Source organism: Triturus cristatus, chromosome 5_2, assembly GCF_964204655.1.
Source record: "Triturus cristatus chromosome 5_2, aTriCri1.1, whole genome shotgun sequence".
Taxonomy (NCBI): domain Eukaryota; kingdom Metazoa; phylum Chordata; class Amphibia; order Caudata; family Salamandridae; genus Triturus; species Triturus cristatus.
The window spans coordinates 577,315,512-577,332,964 of NC_140588.1; the positions used below are offsets into that span (position 1 = coordinate 577,315,512).

At 53.6% G+C, this 17,453-nt stretch overlaps 19 non-coding genes across 19 annotated transcripts; 7 read left to right on the top strand and 12 right to left on the bottom strand.

Annotated features, from left to right (window-relative positions):
- Positions 1–196: 196 nt before the first annotated feature.
- Positions 197–268, bottom strand: TRNAE-UUC (transfer RNA glutamic acid (anticodon UUC)). The gene has a single exon. It is a non-coding gene; the product is annotated as a tRNA-Glu (tRNA).
- A 1,452-nt stretch (positions 269–1,720) lies between these two features.
- Positions 1,721–1,792, bottom strand: TRNAE-CUC (transfer RNA glutamic acid (anticodon CUC)). The gene has a single exon. It is a non-coding gene; the product is annotated as a tRNA-Glu (tRNA).
- A 945-nt stretch (positions 1,793–2,737) lies between these two features.
- TRNAL-UAA (transfer RNA leucine (anticodon UAA)) lies at positions 2,738–2,820 on the top strand. The gene has a single exon. It is a non-coding gene; the product is annotated as a tRNA-Leu (tRNA).
- A 1,126-nt stretch (positions 2,821–3,946) lies between these two features.
- TRNAE-CUC (transfer RNA glutamic acid (anticodon CUC)) lies at positions 3,947–4,018 on the bottom strand. Its single transcript has one exon. It is a non-coding gene; the product is annotated as a tRNA-Glu (tRNA).
- Positions 4,019–4,648: 630 nt separating this feature from the next.
- On the bottom strand, positions 4,649–4,720 carry TRNAE-UUC (transfer RNA glutamic acid (anticodon UUC)). The gene has a single exon. It is a non-coding gene; the product is annotated as a tRNA-Glu (tRNA).
- A 243-nt stretch (positions 4,721–4,963) lies between these two features.
- TRNAL-UAA (transfer RNA leucine (anticodon UAA)) lies at positions 4,964–5,046 on the top strand. The gene has a single exon. It is a non-coding gene; the product is annotated as a tRNA-Leu (tRNA).
- Positions 5,047–6,172: 1,126 nt separating this feature from the next.
- Positions 6,173–6,244, bottom strand: TRNAE-CUC (transfer RNA glutamic acid (anticodon CUC)). Its single transcript has one exon. It is a non-coding gene; the product is annotated as a tRNA-Glu (tRNA).
- Positions 6,245–6,874: 630 nt separating this feature from the next.
- On the bottom strand, positions 6,875–6,946 carry TRNAE-UUC (transfer RNA glutamic acid (anticodon UUC)). Its single transcript has one exon. It is a non-coding gene; the product is annotated as a tRNA-Glu (tRNA).
- Positions 6,947–7,189: 243 nt separating this feature from the next.
- Positions 7,190–7,272, top strand: TRNAL-UAA (transfer RNA leucine (anticodon UAA)). Its single transcript has one exon. It is a non-coding gene; the product is annotated as a tRNA-Leu (tRNA).
- A 1,126-nt stretch (positions 7,273–8,398) lies between these two features.
- TRNAE-CUC (transfer RNA glutamic acid (anticodon CUC)) lies at positions 8,399–8,470 on the bottom strand. Its single transcript has one exon. It is a non-coding gene; the product is annotated as a tRNA-Glu (tRNA).
- Positions 8,471–9,100: 630 nt separating this feature from the next.
- TRNAE-UUC (transfer RNA glutamic acid (anticodon UUC)) lies at positions 9,101–9,172 on the bottom strand. The gene has a single exon. It is a non-coding gene; the product is annotated as a tRNA-Glu (tRNA).
- Positions 9,173–9,415: 243 nt separating this feature from the next.
- Positions 9,416–9,498, top strand: TRNAL-UAA (transfer RNA leucine (anticodon UAA)). The gene has a single exon. It is a non-coding gene; the product is annotated as a tRNA-Leu (tRNA).
- Positions 9,499–10,624: 1,126 nt separating this feature from the next.
- TRNAE-CUC (transfer RNA glutamic acid (anticodon CUC)) lies at positions 10,625–10,696 on the bottom strand. Its single transcript has one exon. It is a non-coding gene; the product is annotated as a tRNA-Glu (tRNA).
- A 630-nt stretch (positions 10,697–11,326) lies between these two features.
- Positions 11,327–11,398, bottom strand: TRNAE-UUC (transfer RNA glutamic acid (anticodon UUC)). The gene has a single exon. It is a non-coding gene; the product is annotated as a tRNA-Glu (tRNA).
- Positions 11,399–11,641: 243 nt separating this feature from the next.
- Positions 11,642–11,724, top strand: TRNAL-UAA (transfer RNA leucine (anticodon UAA)). The gene has a single exon. It is a non-coding gene; the product is annotated as a tRNA-Leu (tRNA).
- Positions 11,725–13,558: 1,834 nt separating this feature from the next.
- TRNAE-UUC (transfer RNA glutamic acid (anticodon UUC)) lies at positions 13,559–13,630 on the bottom strand. Its single transcript has one exon. It is a non-coding gene; the product is annotated as a tRNA-Glu (tRNA).
- A 243-nt stretch (positions 13,631–13,873) lies between these two features.
- On the top strand, positions 13,874–13,956 carry TRNAL-UAA (transfer RNA leucine (anticodon UAA)). The gene has a single exon. It is a non-coding gene; the product is annotated as a tRNA-Leu (tRNA).
- A 1,126-nt stretch (positions 13,957–15,082) lies between these two features.
- On the bottom strand, positions 15,083–15,154 carry TRNAE-CUC (transfer RNA glutamic acid (anticodon CUC)). The gene has a single exon. It is a non-coding gene; the product is annotated as a tRNA-Glu (tRNA).
- A 945-nt stretch (positions 15,155–16,099) lies between these two features.
- On the top strand, positions 16,100–16,182 carry TRNAL-UAA (transfer RNA leucine (anticodon UAA)). The gene has a single exon. It is a non-coding gene; the product is annotated as a tRNA-Leu (tRNA).
- Positions 16,183–17,453: the final 1,271 nt, after the last annotated feature.

Sequence of the window (17,453 nt, forward strand, 5' to 3'; positions counted from 1 at the left end):
AGCACCTGACTGGGTGGGGGACTGCGTGCGCATGAAGGTGGCTGAGGGCAATGGGAGCAAAGCAACCTGGGACACAGGGGACCCAGCCCCTTTCCTCTGCTTTCGTCTATAGGTCGGGGTGCCTTTTTAAGGACCTTCGATTAAAAAAAGCTGAGCTGCGTGGACAAATTACACACGTCTACGTCTTAGAGGGATCTTCCCTGACCGGGAATCGAACCCGGGCCGCGGCGGTGAAAGCGCCGAATCCTAGCCACTAGACCACCAGGGAGGAGATGCTCTTGTGAGCCTGCCTTGCTCACTTCCTTATTGTGACTAAGCTAACTCCACTGTATAGATTGCCCATAAAGTACGAGTGGGGAAAAGTTAGGTGTCACACAGTGTGTTTGTCATAAGCAATTACCTTTATCCTCCTGCAAAAGCCTTTTTACTCTGCAATCACCTCTTGCTGGACAGCCTGCGCTGGAGCAGCCAGCATGAAAAGGGAGCTGAGTAAGGCAGGGCCTAGGGTCTCACCAGGGTGGCCGAGTGGTTAAGGCGTTGGACTTAAGATCCAATGGACAGTTGTCCGAATGGGTTCGAGCCCCATCCCTGGTATGGGTTTTCAGCGGGTGTGTAGGAACTTGCAGATGCTTTTTTAAAGCATTTTCCTCTGCCCTCCTCACCCTCCCAGTGCCCTTCCTTAACAGTCCCAATTCACGTCTCAGCTGTGGGGTCTGCTGCTACTCTGCACTTAGCATGGATGCTTCCCAAAGCAATGCAGTGCCACCTACGCAGAGCCCCTGCTTAGAGAAATACACCTCCTATGTCTTTTCCCACTGAAGGGAGCAGGAGGAAGTACTTGCTTCCTGGGGAACATGGGCCTGCCACTGGAATTTGTTAACCCGCCTCTTGCGGATTTCTCCCCTTTCTTTGATTTACACCTGCAGGCTCTCCCTTGCCATCGGAGCAGGATCTGCTGATGCAGGCCCGGCTGGATCAAATGTGCAAAGGCTTGTCCCCAGGCCTCGGGAAAAAATTGAGCAGAGATTCCCGCCTCCGCCTCCGCCTCCTCTTGCCTTCCGAACGGGCTTCCAAACGGGCAATGCCCTGACGGGTACCCCACGCCCCACCCTGCCCATGCCCACACCCCTGTATATGAGGGTGACCCATGTCCCTCACCCTCCATGCTCGAACGGAAGACACGTGTGTCCTGAGGGGAGCGCCAGACAGGCATTTCTCCGGCCAGGCAGACCCCTGCAGCACCCGTTAGGCTCCAAAGCCTGTACATTCCCAAGATGCCACTGGTCACTATGCAAATCAGACAGCCCTGGCCACACCCTCTCCGCCGCTGGGCTCTGCTGCTTTCGGTACGTGCAGCTCAGCTTTTTCTTACCCTGAACCAGACTTCCGTTTCAGCAAAAAGGTGGGTTGCAGTGGGTCCGGGATGCCATTTGGAGACAAAGCCTGCGGCCCTGTCAAAGATGACTTCCTGCCGCACACCATGTGGTCAGAAGCCTACGAAAAGAAGCGCACCTCGGAATACAGAATCTCACTTCCTCAAGAGCCTTGCACAAGAGATTGTCCTCCCGCCGAGGAAAGCAACTCAAAGGGAACCTTGCGAAAATCAAATTAGGAGCCAGATTGCGGGATGCTAGGCAAACTGTTTGTCAGAAAAGCAAATTCATTTTGAGAAGCCCTGACCTGCGGGAAGGAAAAGCATTCAAGGGCAGAAGAAGGACTGTTCCCTGACCGGGAATCGAACCCGGGCCGCGGCGGTGAGAGCGCCGAATCCTAACCACTAGACCACCAGGGAACCCACAGCCATACAGCAAAAGTTCCTACACTGCTCTCCTAGTGACAAAGCTCATGGGGGCTGAAAGCATATTTTATTCTACAGCGAATATGAATCAGAACTTGAAAAAACACTCATGATTCCACCAGACTGTTTGTCACTTCCAAGCACAGGCCATCCCCTCCCCCGTGCTACTGAACCGACGAATTCCTGTACAATCGGGATCCCCGGGAAATCACAAGAGGGACACCTAGTGGCCGCTGATAGCTCAAAGACAGCTGGTACACCTTCTCACACCTACCTCGTTATTCAGCTTGCTGGAAGAATACATTGCGAATGACCGATTCAAGAGTGCAAGGGAGAAGAGTGCTCCAAAGTAGATGTATACATCGCAGCCGGGTTTTCCAGCAATTTACCTTTCTGATGAGCTGGTACTGCACTTAACGCCCACATAGAGCACCTGACTGGGTGGGGGACTGCGTGCGCATGAAGGTGGCTGAGGGCAATGGGAGCAAAGCAACCTGGGACACAGGGGACCCAGCCCCTTTCCTCTGCTTTCGTCTATAGGTCGGGGTGCCTTTTTAAGGACCTTCGATTAAAAAAAGCTGAGCTGCGTGGACAAATTACGCACGTCTACGTCTTAGAGGGATCTTCCCTGACCGGGAATCGAACCCGGGCCGCGGCAGTGAAAGCGCCGAATCCTAGCCACTAGACCACCAGCGAGGAGATGCTCTTGTGAGCCTGCCTTGCTCACTTCCTTATTGTGACTAAGCTAACTCCACTGTATAGATTGCCCATAAAGTACGAGTGGGGAAAAGTTAGGTGTCACACAGTGTGTTTGTCATAAGCAATTACCTTTATCCTCCTGCAAAAGCCTTTTTACTCTGCAATCACCTCTTGCTGGACAGCCTGCGCTGGAGCAGCCAGCATGAAAAGGGAGCTGAGTAAGGCAGGGCCTAGGGTCTCACCAGGGTGGCCGAGTGGTTAAGGCGTTGGACTTAAGATCCAATGGACAGTTGTCCGCATGGGTTCGAGCCCCATCCCTGGTATGGGTTTTCAGCGGGTGTGTAGGAACTTGCAGATGCTTTTTTAAAGCATTTTCCTCTGCCCTCCTCACCCTCCCAGTGCCCTTCCTTAACAGTCCCAATTCACGTCTCAGCTGTGGGGTCTGCTGCTACTCTGCACTTAGCATGGATGCTTCCCAAAGCAATGCAGTGCCACCTACGCAGAGCCCCTGCTTAGAGAAATACACCTCCTATGTCTTTTCCCACTGAAGGGAGCAGGAGGAAGTACTTGCTTCCTGGGGAACATGGGCCTGCCACTGGAATTTGTTAACCCGCCTCTTGCGGATTTCTCCCCTTTCTTTGATTTACACCTGCAGGCTCTCCCTTGCCATCGGAGCAGGATCTGCTGATGCAGGCCCGGCAGGATCAAATGTGCAAAGGCTTGTCCCCAGGCCTCGGGAAAAAATTGAGCAGAGATTCCCGCCTCCGCCTCCGCCTCCTCTTGCCTTCCGAACGGGCTTCCAAACGGGCAATGCCCTGACGGGTCCCCCACGCCCCATCCTGCCCATGCCCACACCCCTGTATATGAGGGTGACCCATGTCCCTCACCCTCCATGCTCGAACGGAAGACACGTGTGTCCTGAGGGGAGCGCCAGACAGGCATTTCTCCGGCCAGGCAGACCCCTGCAGCACCCGTTAGGCTCCAAAGCCTGTACATTCCCAAGATGCCACTGGTCACTATGCAAATCAGACAGCCCTGGCCACACCCTCTCCGCCGCTGGGCTCTGCTGCTTTCGGTACGTGCAGCTCAGCTTTTTCTTACCCTGAACCAGACTTCCGTTTCAGCAAAAAGGTGGGTTGCAGTGGGTCCGGGATGCCATTTGGAGACAAAGCCTGCGGCCCTGTCAAAGATGACTTCCTGCCGCACACCATGTGGTCAGAAGCCTACGAAAAGAAGCGCACCTCGGAATACAGAATCTCACTTCCTCAAGAGCCTTGCACAAGAGATTGTCCTCCCGCCGAGGAAAGCAACTCAAAGGGAACCTTGCGAAAATCAAATTAGGAGCCAGATTGCGGGATGCTAGGCAAACTGTTTGTCAGAAAAGCAAATTCATTTTGAGAAGCCCTGACCTGCGGGAAGGAAAAGCATTCAAGGGCAGAAGAAGGACTGTTCCCTGACCGGGAATCGAACCCGGGCCGCGGCGGTGAGAGCGCCGAATCCTAACCACTAGACCACCAGGGAACCCACAGCCATACAGCAAAAGTTCCTACACTGCTCTCCTAGTGACAAAGCTCATGGGGGCTGAAAGCATATTTTATTCTACAGCGAATATGAATCAGAACTTGAAAAAACACTCATGATTCCACCAGACTGTTTGTCACTTCCAAGCACAGGCCATCCCCTCCCCCGTGCTACTGAACCGACGAATTCCTGTACAATCGGGATCCCCGGGAAATCACAAGAGGGACACCTAGTGGCCGCTGATAGCTCAAAGACAGCTGGTACACCTTCTCACACCTACCTCGTTATTCAGCTTGCTGGAAGAATACATTGCGAATGACCGATTCAAGAGTGCAAGGGAGAAGAGTGCTCCAAAGTAGATGTATACATCGCAGCCGGGTTTTCCAGCAATTTACCTTTCTGATGAGCTGGTACTGCACTTTACGCCCACATAGAGCACCTGACTGGGTGGGGGACTGCGTGCGCATGAAGGTGGCTGAGGGCAATGGGAGCAAAGCAACCTGGGACACAGGGGACCCAGCCCCTTTCCTCTGCTTTCGTCTATAGGTCGGGGTGCCTTTTTAAGGACCTTCGATTAAAAAAAGCTGAGCTGCGTGGACAAATTACGCACGTCTACGTCTTAGAGGGATCTTCCCTGACCGGGAATCGAACCCGGGCCGCGGCGGTGAAAGCGCCGAATCCTAGCCACTAGACCACCAGGGAGGAGATGCTCTTGTGAGCCTGCCTTGCTCACTTCCTTATTGTGACTAAGCTAACTCCACTGTATAGATTGCCCATAAAGTACGAGTGGGGAAAAGTTAGGTGTCACACAGTGTGTTTGTCATAAGCAATTACCTTTATCCTCCTGCAAAAGCCTTTTTACTCTGCAATCACCTCTTGCTGGACAGCCTGCGCTGGAGCAGCCAGCATGAAAAGGGAGCTGAGTAAGGCAGGGCCTAGGGTCTCACCAGGGTGGCCGAGTGGTTAAGGCGTTGGACTTAAGATCCAATGGACAGTTGTCCGCATGGGTTCGAGCCCCATCCCTGGTATGGGTTTTCAGCGGGTGTGTAGGAACTTGCAGATGCTTTTTTAAAGCATTTTCCTCTGCCCTCCTCACCCTCCCAGTGCCCTTCCTTAACAGTCCCAATTCACGTCTCAGCTGTGGGGTCTGCTGCTACTCTGCACTTAGCATGGATGCTTCCCAAAGCAATGCAGTGCCACCTACGCAGAGCCCCTGCTTAGAGAAATACACCTCCTATGTCTTTTCCCACTGAAGGGAGCAGGAGGAAGTACTTGCTTCCTGGGGAACATGGGCCTGCCACTGGAATTTGTTAACCCGCCTCTTGCGGATTTCTCCCCTTTCTTTGATTTACACCTGCAGGCTCTCCCTTGCCATCGGAGCAGGATCTGCTGATGCAGGCCCGGCTGGATCAAATGTGCAAAGGCTTGTCCCCAGGCCTCGGGAAAAAATTGAGCAGAGATTCCCGCCTCCGCCTCCGCCTCCTCTTGCCTTCCGAACGGGCTTCCAAACGGGCAATACCCTGACGGGTACCCCACGCCCCACCCTGCCCATGCCCACACCCCTGTATATGAGGGTGACCCATGTCCCTCACCCTCCATGCTCGAACGGAAGACACGTGTGTCCTGAGGGGAGCGCCAGACAGGCATTTCTCCGGCCAGGCAGACCCCTGCAGCACCCGTTAGGCTCCAAAGCCTGTACATTCCCAAGATGCCACTGGTCACTATGCAAATCAGACAGCCCTGGCCACACCCTCTCCGCCGCTGGGCTCTGCTGCTTTCGGTACGTGCAGCTCAGCTTTTTCTTACCCTGAACCAGACTTCCGTTTCAGCAAAAAGGTGGGTTGCAGTGGGTCCGGGATGCCATTTGGAGACAAAGCCTGCGGCCCTGTCAAAGATGACTTCCTGCCGCACACCATGTGGTCAGAAGCCTACGAAAAGAAGCGCACCTCGGAATACAGAATCTCACTTCTTCAAGAGCCTTGCACAAGAGATTTTCCTCCCGCCGAGGAAAGCAACTCAAAGGGAACCTTGCGAAAATCAAATTAGGAGCCAGATTGCGGGATGCTAGGCAAACTGTTTGTCAGAAAAGCAAATTCATTTTGAGAAGCCCTGACCTGCGGGAAGGAAAAGCATTCAAGGGCAGAAGAAGGACTGTTCCCTGACCGGGAATCGAACCCGGGCCGCGGCGGTGAGAGCGCCGAATCCTAACCACTAGACCACCAGGGAACCCACAGCTATACAGCAAAAGTTCCTACACTGCTCTCCTAGTGACAAAGCTCATGGGGGCTGAAAGCATATTTTATTCTACAGCGAATATGAATCAGAACTTGAAAAAACACTCATGATTCCACCAGACTGTTTGTCACTTCCAAGCACAGGCCATCCCCTCCCCCGTGCTACTGAACCGACGAATTCCTGTACAATCGGGATCCCCGGGAAATCACAAGAGGGACACCTAGTGGCCGCTGATAGCTCAAAGACAGCTGGTACACCTTCTCACACCTACCTCGTTATTCAGCTTGCTGGAAGAATACATTGCGAATGACCGATTCAAGAGTGCAAGGGAGAAGAGTGCTCCAAAGTAGATGTATACATCGCAGCCGGGTTTTCCAGCAATTTACCTTTCTGATGAGCTGGTACTGCACTTTACGCCCACATAGAGCACCTGACTGGGTGGGGGACTGCGTGCGCATGAAGGTGGCTGAGGGCAATGGGAGCAAAGCAACCTGGGACACAGGGGACCCAGCCCCTTTCCTCTGCTTTCGTCTATAGGTCGGGGTGCCTTTTTAAGGACCTTCGATTAAAAAAAGCTGAGCTGCGTGGACAAATTACGCACGTCTACGTCTTAGAGGGATCTTCCCTGACCGGGAATCGAACCCGGGCCGCGGCGGTGAAAGCGCCGAATCCTAGCCACTAGACCACCAGGGAGGAGATGCTCTTGTGAGCCTGCCTTGCTCACTTCCTTATTGTGACTAAGCTAACTCCACTGTATAGATTGCCCATAAAGTACGAGTGGGGAAAAGTTAGGTGTCACACAGTGTGTTTGTCATAAGCAATTACCTTTATCCTCCTGCAAAAGCCTTTTTACTCTGCAATCACCTCTTGCTGGACAGCCTGCGCTGGAGCAGCCAGCATGAAAAGGGAGCTGAGTAAGGCAGGACCTAGGGTCTCACCAGGGTGGCCGAGTGGTTAAGGCGTTGGACTTAAGATCCAATGGACAGTTGTCCGCATGGGTTCGAGCCCCATCCCTGGTATGGGTTTTCAGTGGGTGTGTAGGAACTTGCAGATGCTTTTGTAAAGCATTTTCCTCTGCCCTCCTCACCCTCCCAGTGCCCTTCCTTAACAGTCCCAATTCACGTCTCAGCTGTGGGGTCTGCTGCTACTCTGCACTTAGCATGGATGTTTGCCAAAGCAATGCAGTGCCACCTACGCAGAGCCCCTGCTTAGAGAAATACACCTCCTATGTCTTTTCCCACTGAAGGTAGCAGGAGGAAGTACTTGCTTCCTGGGGAACATGGGCCTGCCACTGGAATTTGTTAACCCGCCTCTTGCGGATTTCTCCCCTTTCTTTGATTTACACCTGCAGGCTCTCCCTTGCCATCGGAGCAGGATCTGCTGATGCAGGCCCGGCTGGATCAAATGTGCAAAGGCTTGTCCCCAGGCCTCGGGAAAAAATTGAGCAGAGATTCCCGCCTCCGCCTCCGCCTCCTCTTGCCTTCCGAACGGGCTTCCAAACGGGCAATGCCCTGACGGGTCCCCCACGCCCCATCCTGCCCATGCCCACACCCCTGTATATGAGGGTGACCCATGTCCCTCACCCTCCATGCTCGAACGGAAGACACGTGTGTCCTGAGGGGAGCGCCAGACAGGCATTTCTCCGGCCAGGCAGACCCCTGCAGCACCCGTTAGGCTCCAAAGCCTGTACATTCCCAAGATGCCACTGGTCACTATGCAAATCAGACAGCCCTGGCCACACCCTCTCCGCCGCTGGGCTCTGCTGCTTTCGGTACGTGCAGCTCAGCTTTTTCTTACCCTGAACCAGACTTCCGTTTCAGCAAAAAGGTGGGTTGCAGTGGGTCCGGGATGCCATTTGGAGACAAAGCCTGCGGCCCTGTCAAAGATGACTTCCTGCCGCACACCATGTGGTCAGAAGCCTACGAAAAGAAGCGCACCTCGGAATACAGAATCTCACTTCCTCAAGAGCCTTGCACAAGAGATTTTCCTCCCGCCGAGGAAAGCAACTCAAAGGGAACCTTGCGAAAATCAAATTAGGAGCCAGATTGCCGGATGCTAGGCAAACTGTTTGTCAGAAAAGCAAATTCATTTTGAGAAGCCCTGACCTGCGGGAAGGAAAAGCATTCAAGGGCAGAAGAAGGACTGTTCCCTGACCGGGAATCGAACCCGGGCCGCGGCGGTGAGAGCGCCGAATCCTAACCACTAGACCACCAGGGAACCCACAGCCATACAGCAAAAGTTCCTACACTGCTCTCCTAGTGACAAAGCTCATGGGGGCTGAAAGCATATTTTATTCTACAGCGAATATGAATCAGAACTTGAAAAAACACTCATGATTCCACCAGACTGTTTGTCACTTCCAAGCACAGGCCATCCCCTCCCCCGTGCTACTGAACCGACGAATTCCTGTACAATCGGGATCCCCGGGAAATCACAAGAGGGACACCTAGTGGCCGCTGATAGCTCAAAGACAGCTGGTACACCTTCTCACACCTACCTCGTTATTCAGCTTGCTGGAAGAATACATTGCGAATGACCGATTCAAGAGTGCAAGGGAGAAGAGTGCTCCAAAGTAGATGTATACATCGCAGCCGGGTTTTCCAGCAATTTACCTTTCTGATGAGCTGGTACTGCACTTTACGCCCACATAGAGCACCTGACTGGGTGGGGGACTGCGTGCGCATGAAGGTGGCTGAGGGCAATGGGAGCAAAGCAACCTGGGACACAGGGGACCCAGCCCCTTTCCTCTGCTTTCGTCTATAGGTCGGGGTGCCTTTTTAAGGACCTTCGATTAAAAAAAGCTGAGCTGCGTGGACAAATTACACACGTCTACGTCTTAGAGGGATCTTCCCTGACCGGGAATCGAACCCGGGCCGCGGCGGTGAAAGCGCCGAATCCTAGCCACTAGACCACCAGGGAGGAGATGCTCTTGTGAGCCTGCCTTGCTCACTTCCTTATTGTGACTAAGCTAACTCCACTGTATAGATTGCCCATAAAGTACGAGTGGGGAAAAGTTAGGTGTCACACAGTGTGTTTGTCATAAGCAATTACCTTTATCCTCCTGCAAAAGCCTTTTTACTCTGCAATCACCTCTTGCTGGACAGCCTGCGCTGGAGCAGCCAGCATGAAAAGGGAGCTGAGTAAGGCAGGGCCTAGGGTCTCACCAGGGTGGCCGAGTGGTTAAGGCGTTGGACTTAAGATCCAATGGACAGTTGTCCGCATGGGTTCGAGCCCCATCCCTGGTATGGGTTTTCAGCGGGTGTGTAGGAACTTGCAGATGCTTTTGTAAAGCATTTTCCTCTGCCCTCCTCACCCTCCCAGTGCCCTTCCTTAACAGTCCCAATTCACGTCTCAGCTGTGGGGTCTGCTGCTACTCTGCACTTAGCATGGATGTTTGCCAAAGCAATGCAGTGCCACCTACGCAGAGCCCCTGCTTAGAGAAATACACCTCCTATGTCTTTTCCCACTGAAGGGAGCAGGAGGAAGTACTTGCTTCCTGGGGAACATGGGCCTGCCACTGGAATTTGTTAACCCGCCTCTTGCGGATTTCTCCCCTTTCTTTGATTTACACCTGCAGGCTCTCCCTTGCCATCGGAGCAGGATCTGCTGATGCAGGCCCGGCTGGATCAAATGTGCAAAGGCTTGTCCCCAGGCCTCGGGAAAAAATTGAGCAGAGATTCCCGCCTCCGCCTCCGCCTCCTCTTGCCTTCCGAACGGGCTTCCAAACGGGCAATGCCCTGACGGGTCCCCCACGCCCCATCCTGCCCATGCCCACACCCCTGTATATGAGGGTGACCCATGTCCCTCACCCTCCATGCTCGAACGGAAGACACGTGTGTCCTGAGGGGAGCGCCAGACAGGCATTTCTCCGGCCAGGCAGACCCCTGCAGCACCCGTTAGGCTCCAAAGCCTGTACATTCCCAAGATGCCACTGGTCACTATGCAAATCAGACAGCCCTGGCCACACCCTCTCCGCCGCTGGGCTCTGCTGCTTTCGGTACGTGCAGCTCAGCTTTTTCTTACCCTGAACCAGACTTCCGTTTCAGCAAAAAGGTGGGTTGCAGTGGGTCCGGGATGCCATTTGGAGACAAAGCCTGCGGCCCTGTCAAAGATGACTTCCTGCCGCACACCATGTGGTCAGAAGCCTACGAAAAGAAGCGCACCTCGGAATACAGAATCTCACTTCCTCAAGAGCCTTGCACAAGAGATTTTCCTCCCGCCGAGGAAAGCAACTCAAAGGGAACCTTGCGAAAATCAAATTAGGAGCCAGATTGCGGGATGCTAGGCAAACTGTTTGTCAGAAAAGCAAATTCATTTTGAGAAGCCCTGACCTGCGGGAAGGAAAAGCATTCAAGGGTAGAAGAAGGACTGTTCCCTGACCGGGAATCGAACCCGGGCCGCGGCGGTGAGAGCGCCGAATCCTAACCACTAGACCACCAGGGAACCCACAGCCATACAGCAAAAGTTCCTACACTGCTCTCCTAGTGACAAAGCTCATGGGGGCTGAAAGCATATTTTATTCTACAGCGAATATGAATCAGAACTTGAAAAAACACTCATGATTCCACCAGACTGTTTGTCACTTCCAAGCACAGGCCATCCCCTCCCCCGTGCTACTGAACCGACGAATTCCTGTACAATCGGGATCCCCGGGAAATCACAAGAGGGACACCTAGTGGCCGCTGATAGCTCAAAGACAGCTGGTACACCTTCTCACACCTACCTCGTTATTCAGCTTGCTGGAAGAATACATTGCGAATGACCGATTCAAGAGTGCAAGGGAGAAGAGTGCTCCAAAGTAGATGTATACATCGCAGCCGGGTTTTCCAGCAATTTACCTTTCTGATGAGCTGGTACTGCACTTTACGCCCACATAGAGCACCTGACTGGGTGGGGGACTGCGTGCGCATGAAGGTGGCTGAGGGCAATGGGAGCAAAGCAACCTGGGACACAGGGGACCCAGCCCCTTTCCTCTGCTTTCGTCTATAGGTCGGGGTGCCTTTTTAAGGACCTTCGATTAAAAAAAGCTGAGCTGCGTGGACAAATTACACACGTCTACGTCTTAGAGGGATCTTCCCTGACCGGGAATCGAACCCGGGCCGCGGCGGTGAAAGCGCCGAATCCTAGCCACTAGACCACCAGGGAGGAGATGCTCTTGTGAGCCTGCCTTGCTCACTTCCTTATTGTGACTAAGCTAACTCCACTGTATAGATTGCCCATAAAGTACGAGTGGGGAAAAGTTAGGTGTCACACAGTGTGTTTGTCATAAGCAATTACCTTTATCCTCCTGCAAAAGCCTTTTTACTCTGCAATCACCTCTTGCTGGACAGCCTGCGCTGGAGCAGCCAGCATGAAAAGGGAGCTGAGTAAGGCAGGGCCTAGGGTCTCACCAGGGTGGCCGAGTGGTTAAGGCGTTGGACTTAAGATCCAATGGACAGTTGTCCGCATGGGTTCGAGCCCCATCCCTGGTATGGGTTTTCAGCGGGTGTGTAGGAACTTGCAGATGCTTTTTTAAAGCATTTTCCTCTGCCCTCCTCACCCTCCCAGTGCCCTTCCTTAACAGTCCCAATTCACGTCTCAGCTGTGGGGTCTGCTGCTACTCTGCACTTAGCATGGATGCTTCCCAAAGCAATGCAGTGCCACCTACGCAGAGCCCCTGCTTAGAGAAATACACCTCCTATGTCTTTTCCCACTGAAGGGAGCAGGAGGAAGTACTTGCTTCCTGGGGAACATGGGCCTGCCACTGGAATTTGTTAACCCGCCTCTTGCGGATTTCTCCCCTTTCTTTGATTTACACCTGCAGGCTCTCCCTTGCCATCGGAGCAGGATCTGCTGATGCAGGCCCGGCTGGATCAAATGTGCAAAGGCTTGTCCCCAGGCCTCGGGAAAAAATTGAGCAGAGATTCCCGCCTCCGCCTCCGCCTCCGCCTCCTCTTGCCTTCCGAACGGGCTTCCAAACGGGCAATGCCCTGACGGGTCCCCCACGCCCCATCCTGCCCATGCCCACACCCCTGTATATGAGGGTGACCCATGTCCCTCACCCTCCATGCTCGAACGGAAGACACGTGTGTCCTGAGGGGAGCGCCAGACAGGCATTTCTCCGGCCAGGCAGACCCCTGCAGCACCCGTTAGGCTCCAAAGCCTGTACATTCCCAAGATGCCACTGGTCACTATGCAAATCAGACAGCCCTGGCCACACCCTCTCCGCCGCTGGGATCTGCTGCTTTCGGTACGTGCAGCTCAGCTTTTTCTTACCCTGAACCAGACTTCCGTTTCAGCAAAAAGGTGGGTTGCAGTGGGTCCGGGATGCCATTTGGAGACAAAGCCTGCGGCCCTGTCAAAGATGACTTCCTGCCGCACACCATGTGGTCAGAAGCCTACGAAAAGAAGCGCACCTCGGAATACAGAATCTCACTTCCTCAAGAGCCTTGCACAAGAGATTTTCCTCCCGCCGAGGAAAGCAACTCAAAGGGAACCTTGCGAAAATCAAATTAGGAGCCAGATTGCGGGATGCTAGGCAAACTGTTTGTCAGAAAAGCAAATTCATTTTGAGAAGCCCTGACCTGCGGGAAGGAAAAGCATTCAAGGGCAGAAGAAGGACTGTTCCCTGACCGGGAATCGAACCCGGGCCGCGGCGGTGAGAGCGCAGAATCCTAACCACTAGACCACCAGGGAACCCAGAGCCATACAGCAAAAGTTCCTACACTGCTCTCCTAGTGACAAAGCTCATGGGGGCAGAAAGCATATTTTATTCTACAGCGAATATGAATCAGAACTTGAAAAAACACTCATGATTCCACCAGACTGTTTGTCACTTCCAAGCACAGGCCATCCCCTCCCCCGTGCTACTGAACCGACGAATTCCTGTACAATCGGGATCCCCGGGAAATCACAAGAGGGACACCTAGTGGCCGCTGATAGCTCAAAGACAGCTGGTACACCTTCTCACACCTACCTCGTTATTCAGCTTGCTGGAAGAATACATTGCGAATGACCGATTCAAGAGTGCAAGGGAGAAGAGTGCTCCAAAGTAGATGTATACATCGCAGCCGGGTTTTCCAGCAATTTACCTTTCTGATGAGCTGGTACTGCACTTTACGCCCACATAGAGCACCTGACTGGGTGGGGGACTGCGTGCGCATGAAGGTGGCTGAGGGCAATGGGAGCAAAGCAACCTGGGACACAGGGGACCCAGCCCCTTTCCTCTGCTTTCGTCTATAGGTCGGGGTGCCTTTTTAAGGACCTTCGATTAAAAAAAGCTGAGCTGCGTGGACAAATTACACACGTCTACGTCTTAGAGGGATCTTCCCTGACCGGGAATCGAACCCGGGCCGCGGCGGTGAAAGCGCCGAATCCTAGCCACTAGACCACCAGGGAGGAGATGCTCTTGTGAGCCTGCCTTGCTCACTTCCTTATTGTGACTAAGCTAACTCCACTGTATAGATTGCCCATAAAGTACGAGTGGGGAAAAGTTAGGTGTCACACAGTGTGTTTGTCATAAGCAATTACCTTTATCCTCCTGCAAAAGCCTTTTTACTCTGCAATCACCTCTTGCTGGACAGCCTGCGCTGGAGCAGCCAGCATGAAAAGGGAGCTGAGTAAGGCAGGGCCTAGGGTCTCACCAGGGTGGCCGAGTGGTTAAGGCGTTGGACTTAAGATCCAATGGACAGTTGTCCGCATGGGTTCGAGCCCCATCCCTGGTATGGGTTTTCAGCGGGTGTGTAGGAACTTGCAGATGCTTTTGTAAAGCATTTTCCTCTGCCCTCCTCACCCTCCCAGTGCCCTTCCTTAACAGTCCCAATTCACGTCTCAGCTGTGGGGTCTGCTGCTACTCTGCACTTAGCATGGATGTTTGCCAAAGCAATGCAGTGCCACCTACGCAGAGCCCCTGCTTAGAGAAATACACCTCCTATGTCTTTTCCCACTGAAGGGAGCAGGAGGAAGTACTTGCTTCCTGGGGAACATGGGCCTGCCACTGGAATTTGTTAACCCGCCTCTTGCGGATTTCTCCCCTTTCTTTGATTTACACCTGCAGGCTCTCCCTTGCCATCGGAGCAGGATCTGCTGATGCAGGCCCGGCTGGATCAAATGTGCAAAGGCTTGTCCCCAGGCCTCGGGAAAAAATTGAGCAGAGATTCCCGCCTCCGCCTCCGCCTCCTCTTGCCTTCCGAACGGGCTTCCAAACGGGCAATGCCCTGACGGGTCCCCCACGCCCCATCCTGCCCATGCCCACACCCCTGTATATGAGGGTGACCCATGTCCCTCACCCTCCATGCTCGAACGGAAGACACGTGTGTCCTGAGGGGAGCGCCAGACAGGCATTTCTCCGGCCAGGCAGACCCCTGCAGCACCCGTTAGGCTCCAAAGCCTGTACATTCCCAAGATGCCACTGGTCACTATGCAAATCAGACAGCCCTGGCCACACCCTCTCCGCCGCTGGGCTCTGCTGCTTTCGGTACGTGCAGCTCAGCTTTTTCTTACCCTGAACCAGACTTCCGTTTCAGCAAAAAGGTGGGTTGCAGTGGGTCCGGGATGCCATTTGGAGACAAAGCCTGCGGCCCTGTCAAAGATGACTTCCTGCCGCACACCATGTGGTCAGAAGCCTACGAAAAGAAGCGCACCTCGGAATACAGAATCTCACTTCCTCAAGAGCCTTGCACAAGAGATTTTCCTCCCGCCGAGGAAAGCAACTCAAAGGGAACCTTGCGAAAATCAAATTAGGAGCCAGATTGCGGGATGCTAGGCAAACTGTTTGTCAGAAAAGCAAATTCATTTTGAGAAGCCCTGACCTGCGGGAAGGAAAAGCATTCAAGGGCAGAAGAAGGACTGTTCCCTGACCGGGAATCGAACCCGGGCCGCGGCGGTGAGAGCGCCGAATCCTAACCACTAGACCACCAGGGAACCCACAGCCATACAGCAAAAGTTCCTACACTGCTCTCCTAGTGACAAAGCTCATGGGGGCTGAAAGCATATTTTATTCTACAGCGAATATGAATCAGAACTTGAAAAAACACTCATGATTCCACCAGACTGTTTGTCACTTCCAAGCACAGGCCATCCCCTCCCCCGTGCTACTGAACCGACGAATTCCTGTACAATCGGGATCCCCGGGAAATCACAAGAGGGACACCTAGTGGCCGCTGATAGCTCAAAGACAGCTGGTACACCTTCTCACACCTACCTCGTTATTCAGCTTGCTGGAAGAATACATTGCGAATGACCGATTCAAGAGTGCAAGGGAGAAGAGTGCTCCAAAGTAGATGTATACATCGCAGCCGGGTTTTCCAGCAATTTACCTTTCTGATGAGCTGGTACTGCACTTTACGCCCACATAGAGCACCTGACTGGGTGGGGGACTGCGTGCGCATGAAGGTGGCTGAGGGCAATGGGAGCAAAGCAACCTGGGACACAGGGGACCCAGCCCCTTTCCTCTGCTTTCGTCTATAGGTCGGGGTGCCTTTTTAAGGACCTTCGATTAAAAAAAGCTGAGCTGCGTGGACAAATTACACACGTCTACGTCTTAGAGGGATCTTCCCTGACCGGGAATCGAACCCGGGCCGCTGCGGTGAAAGCGCCGAATCCTAGCCACTAGACCACCAGGGAGGAGATGCTCTTGTGAGCCTGCCTTGCTCACTTCCTTATTGTGACTAAGCTAACTCCACTGTATAGATTGCCCATAAAGTACGAGTGGGGAAAAGTTAGGTGTCACACAGTGTGTTTGTCATAAGCAATTACCTTTATCCTCCTGCAAAAGCCTTTTTACTCTGCAATCACCTCTTGCTGGACAGCCTGCGCTGGAGCAGCCAGCATGAAAAGGGAGCTGAGTAAGGCAGGGCCTAGGGTCTCACCAGGGTGGCCGAGTGGTTAAGGCGTTGGACTTAAGATCCAATGGACAGTTGTCCGCATGGGTTCGAGCCCCATCCCTGGTATGGGTTTTCAGCGGGTGTGTAGGAACTTGCAGATGCTTTTTTAAAGCATTTTCCTCTGCCCTCCTCACCCTCCCAGTGCCCTTCCTTAACAGTCCCAATTCACGTCTCAGCTGTGGGGTCTGCTGCTACTCTGCACTTAGCATGGATGCTTCCCAAAGCAATGCAGTGCCACCTACGCAGAGCCCCTGCTTAGAGAAATACACCTCCTATGTCTTTTCCCACTGAAGGGAGCAGGAGGAAGTACTTGCTTCCTGGGGAACATGGGCCTGCCACTGGAATTTGTTAACCCGCCTCTTGCGGATTTCTCCCCTTTCTTTGATTTACACCTGCAGGCTCTCCCTTGCCATCGGAGCAGGATCTGCTGATGCAGGCCCGGCTGGATCAAATGTGCAAAGGCTTGTCCCCAGGCCTCGGGAAAAAATTGAGCAGAGATTCCCGCCTCCGCCTCCGCCTCCGCCTCCTCTTGCCTTCCGAACGGGCTTCCAAACGGGCAATGCCCTGACGGGTCCCCCACGCCCCATCCTGCCCATGCCCACACCCCTGTATATGAGGGTGACCCATGTCCCTCACCCTCCATGCTCGAACGGAAGACACGTGTGTCCTGAGGGGAGCGCCAGACAGGCATTTCTCCGGCCAGGCAGACCCCTGCAGCACCCGTTAGGCTCCAAAGCCTGTACATTCCCAAGATGCCACTGGTCACTATGCAAATCAGACAGCCCTGGCCACACCCTCTCCGCCGCTGGGATCTGCTGCTTTCGGTACGTGCAGCTCAGCTTTTTCTTACCCTGAACCAGACTTCCGTTTCAGCAAAAAGGTGGGTTGCAGTGGGTCCGGGATGCCATTTGGAGACAAAGCCTGCGGCCCTGTCAAAGATGACTTCCTGCCGCACACCATGTGGTCAGAAGCCTACGAAAAGAAGCGCACCTCGGAATACAGAATCTCACTTCCTCAAGAGCCTTGCACAAGAGATTTTCCTCCCGCCGAGGAAAGCAACTCAAAGGGAACCTTGCGAAAATCAAATTAGGAGCCAGATTGCGGGATGCTAGGCAAACTGTTTGTCAGAAAAGCAAATTCATTTTGAGAAGCCCTGACCTGCGGGAAGGAAAAGCATTCAAGGGCAGAAGAAGGACTGTTCCCTGACCGGGAATCGAACCCGGGCCGCGGCGGTGAGAGCGCAGAATCCTAACCACTAGACCACCAGGGAACCCAGAGCCATACAGCAAAAGTTCCTACACTGCTCTCCTAGTGACAAAGCTCATGGGGGCAGAAAG